Raw genomic sequence first — 5,328 nt, 5'->3', positions numbered from 1 at the left:
TGAATACGTGTGTGTGTGTGTGTGTGTTTGTGTGTGTGTGTGTGTGTGTGTGTGAGTGTGTGTGTGTGTGTGTGTGTGTCTAAGTGTGTGTGTGTCCAAGTGTGTGTGTCCAAGTGTGTGTGTGTGTGGGTGTGTGTGTGTGTGTGTGTGTGTTTGTTTAATCCAAACCGCAAAGCGTCCAAAAATGTACAAGCATTGAAACAAACTACACTACACGTCATAAAAAAGTACACAGATACATTTAGTTGTAGATCTTTGTGATGCGGCCAGTTATATTAAAACCAAGTATGTTGCCAGAAATGTAATTCATTTCCCTACCGTATGAACTAAAGAGTTTAATTTTTCATAAATTAGTGTTTATGCAGTGGACCGGAGACCTAGGACACCCCCTAAAATCAAATTCGCAAAAGCAAACTTGCAGACACAAAAATACACAAAAAATCCAAATAAGCAAGAGTGACCCCGTTTTTGATCTGAAATTGAAGAACAACTGATATGCTACTTAGACAAATTATTTGGTTCAACTGTTGCGCAAAAGGCTTGTTTTGCAGTCTTTTTTTTTTTTTTTTTTTTTTTTTTTTGGGGGGGGGGGGGGGGCTATATGGGTAAAATTCCTGTAGTTTTGTAATGGTTCCTTGTATTGCTCTCAAATTTGACATGAGTATTGGTAACACAATTGCAAAAGAGTGTGTAAAATATAATGGCGTTTTGGTGATTGTTTTTGGACGAACTGGAATTTTTTAGAAACGTTTTATTTAACTGTAATAACTTTTTTCAGTAAGACTTATTAGTGTGCAGGGGCGGATCACATCATTTTTAAGGGGGGGTTCCAAATTTCTTTTGGGACAATTCGACGACGCGAAGCGTTCGAACTTCCTAGGGGCCTCAAGGGACAAGCCCCCCCCCCCCCCCCCCCCCTCCGGAAAATGTTGATAAAAACAAGCAAAATGGAGCAATCTGGTGCAATCTGAGCCACGAAACTTCCCCTAATACACCTTCCAAAAAGTAAATTTAAGAAGACAAATTTGGATCAAAACAAGGACAAATGACCAATCTGGTTTGTTTGTTTGTTTGTTTGCTTAACGCCCAGCCGACCACGAAGGGCCATATCAGGGCGGTGCTGCTTTGACATATAACGTGCGCCACACACAAGACAGAAGTCGCAGCACAGGCTTCATGTCTCACCCAGTCACATTATTCTGACACCGGACCAACCAGTCCTAGCACTAACCCCATAATGCCAGACGCCAGGCGGAGCAGCCAGTAGATTGCCAATTTTAAAGTCTTAGGTATGACCCGGCCGGGGTTCGAACCCACGACCTCCCGATCACGGGGACGCCTTACCACTAGGTCAACCGTGCCGGTTTACCAATCTGGTGCAACCTGAGCAAGCAATTTACCAAAGTACTTTCCAAAACAGTCACTTAGAAGACAAAGGTCGGCTCCTAGGGAGGTCCAGGGGCATGCCTCCCCCCCCCCCCCCCCCCCACGGAAAAATGTTGATAAAAATCAAGGATAATGGAGCAATCTGGTGCAATCTGAGCCATCAGTTTTTCCTTGTTTTCAATTTTTTTTTCTCAATTTTTTTAATTTTCATTATTTTTTTAAGGCTAGGGGGGGGTTCCGGAATCCCCGGACTCCCCCCCCCCCCCCAGGATCCGCCCCTGGTGTGTGTGTATGTGTGTGTGTGTGTGTGAGTGTGTGCGTGTGTGTGTATGTGTGCGTGTGTGTGTATGTGTGTGTCAGTGTGACGTCGCTCTGGATGACGCCATTACGCACACACACAGGAACGCGCACAGCTCCGTTATAGTGCAGGGCGTGGCACACGTGTATCCCGGAGTGAGAGGGTTGGTCAGACCCGAGGCTAGCCTCTTTGACAACTACTGCTAGGCCTTCAGCAATTTTCTCGATCCGGAATGTACTCATTTCTCTCTGGGAACTGTAGGTTTTAACAGGCGTAAGTCGGAATTTAACTAAACACTGACAGACGGGCAGACAGACAGACCAACGTTGCAACAGGCACACAGACAGACAGACTGACAGACAGACAGACAGAGGCACACACACACGCACACACACACACACACACACACACACACATGCAGATCAGTGCACACACACACACGCATACACGCACGCGCATACACACACACACACACATATACACACATACACACACACACACACACACACACACACACACACACACACACACACACACACACATACAATGAGCACATCACGCCACAGCAACCGACATAGCACTGCATTACTCTCTCTCTAGAAATACACATGTATCTGAATTGTCACCAACAAATATTCATACAAGAAAAATGTTCATTCAAAATGAACAGCGTCGATGCAATGTCCACCAAAGATTTATTTTGGGAAGTGTTAAAGGTTAGGGTCAAAAGTTAATGAATTGCATGTTGTGCTGGATATATAAATTGTTTATTTCAGTCAATGCTTGATTCATAAGTACATTTTTCAGCATGGTGCATCTACAGGAGGGTGCTCCAACAATGATGCATAGTGCCAACATTTAGCGCAAACTTTTCACAACAGTGCATTATTACCACAAAGCGCATACAGCGATTATATAGTAGCAAGTTGCACTAAACATTTGAACAAAATGCATTTTGTTCAAATGTTAACAGCACAGCACCAAGTTTTGCATAAGTGCACAACAGCACTGACCATTTCACAAAAGTGCATTACAGCTGTGACAATTTTACAAAAGTGCATTGACCATTTCAGGCAGATGGCTAACATGCAGATTTCGCTTTTGTCTGTCTTTCTTTGAAAAGTAGGCATGTTCAAGATCGATGAAGTCATGAGCAATTGGGTTAGATGACAGAAAAGATTCAAAAACGTCAGATTCAGTTAGATGACAGAAAAGATTCAAAAACGTCAGATTCAGTGTTTTGGGCACTGTTGAACAGGAACATTCTCTCCTGTTCAACAAATGTGGGTTCAATTCAAAAGCAACATTGTCACAGATAGGCTAGTGTTACATTTCTGTAAAGTTTCAAAAACATCTTCCATGTTTTGGTTACTGTTGAACAGAGGCATATTTTCCTGTTCAAAAAAGTCTGACACAAATTGTCGTAGTTGTGGGTTAAGGTTCGATCTATACTGTCCTTCAAACGAGTCGTAGAACCGTCATTGTCACAGATAGTGTTACATTTCTGTTTTACATTCAAACGAGTCGTAGAAGTAGTAGTACATTTGCGTTTGGTTGTTTTTATATTTAGTCAAGTTTTGACTAAATATTTTAACATCGAGGGGGAATCGAAACGAGGGTCGTGGTGTATGTGTGTGTGTGTGTGCGTGTGTGCGTGTGTGTGTGTGTGTAGAGCGATTCAGACTAAACTACTGGACCGATCTTTATGAAATTTGACATGAGAGTTCCTGGGTATGAAATCCCCGAACGTTTTTTTCATTTTTTTGATAAATGTCTTTGATGACGTCATATCCGGCTTTTCGTGAAAGTTGAGGCGGCACTGTCACGCCCTCATTTTTCAACCAAATTGGTTGAAATTTTGGTCAAGTACTCTTCGACGAAGCCCGGGGTTCGGTATTGCATTTCAGCTTGGTGGCTTAAAAATTAATTTATGACTTTGGTCATTAAAAATCTGAAAATTGTAAAAAAAAATAAAAATTTATAAAACGATCCAAATTTACGTTTATCTTATTCGCCATCATTTGCTGATTCCAAAAACATATCAATATGTTATATTCGGATTAAAAACAAGCTCTAAAAATTAAATATATAAAAATTATTATCAAATTTTTTTTTCGAAATCAATTTAAAAACACTTTCATCTTATTCCTTGTCGGTTCCTGATTCCAAAAATATATAGATATGATATGTTTGGATTAAAAACACGCTCAGAAAGTTAAAACGAAGAGAGGTACAGAAAAGCGTGCTATCCTTCTCAGCGCAACGAATACCCCGCTCTTCTTGTCAATTCCACGTGCACTGCCTTTGCCACGGGCGGTGGAGTGACGATGCTACGAGTATACGGTCTTGCTGCGTTGCGTTGCGTTCAGTTTCATTCTGTGAGTTCGACAGCTACTTGACTAAATATTGTATTTTCGCCTTACGCGACTTGTTTCTTTTAGATTCCTGTCACTCATACTAGCAGTATTGATTGAGGTACATAAATCTGTTGATGTACAGGGATGACTTGTTTGTAATGAATCCTTGTTTCCTCCACATTGAGTTTGCATTGCAGTTGGACAGAAATGAACAGGTGTTAATTGATAAACACATTGATAATGGCTTTTGAGAAAATCAATCAATTCTGCAAAGGAATTAACTTGATGACATCAAAACTGCAGCGCCATTTGAAGAATGGTTACCATTTCTGTTTCTTTGATGGGAATCAAACAAATAAAAACATTGACTATCCAAGTTACCATGAATGGCAATAGTTGACTCCTGAAAAGTAGCAAGGATATAATTTGAGACGATAAACGCCTGATGCAATCCCTCCTCAAGGTCAGTCAACTCAAAACCTTCATCATTCGCAACATCAGTAGGCAACACAGCGGGATTCGTATGTCCAGAAATCATGTCGAAAAAATATTACATTTCAAAAGCATGTCCAACCACAGTTGTTGGCAAGTGTTCGTGTCCGAAGTAGCCTTCAGTGTGTGTATATGTATTCATGTGACAGAGAACGTGACCTCATTGTTCAATCCTCTCTCTCTCTTCTTTCTCATTCGAACGCACACACGCAAGAACGTAGCCAACGCACGCAGGCGCACGCACACACACACACACACACACACACACACACACACACCCCGCTGACGCACACGGCAAACCACGCACACACACACTGACTGTCGGCAAGCATCTCTTTTTGTTTTCTTTACCTTTGTTTATTGTGTTTTCGATATTTGTGTTTATTTTTTGCTTGACTTATCTGTTTTATTTTAATGTTTGCTATCCACATCGTGTGATAAATGTTTCTTCTCAGTCTCCGAGTCAGTTTAGTTTCTGCACGCCGCTTTGGTACTCCTTGTTTTTCTTTCTGGTGTTTTGTGCGCGACTGATTTGCGGATTTATTTTTATTCCTTTCATATGCAGTTGAAGTGTTGTGGGTGTTATTGTCTGTATATGCTATGTTGCGTCTGTGTATGCCTACAAGAATTTTGGGTGTAATGTGCCTGTGGTCTGCTCGCAGTCGAGCACAGAAAACATGGCGGCGCCCTGCAGGCAAATTCGTGGAAAGTCTTCCCGACCGCAGATACCAGCGTCGTCCGCAGCTTAGAAGTTCAAGTTATGCCGTTTTTCCAGGCAGCTTTACACACATATTT

This window comes from Littorina saxatilis, linkage group LG2, assembly GCF_037325665.1.
Source record: "Littorina saxatilis isolate snail1 linkage group LG2, US_GU_Lsax_2.0, whole genome shotgun sequence".
Classification (NCBI taxonomy): Eukaryota; Metazoa; Mollusca; class Gastropoda; order Littorinimorpha; family Littorinidae; genus Littorina; species Littorina saxatilis.
Note: the sequence above shows the minus strand (reverse complement) of the source record.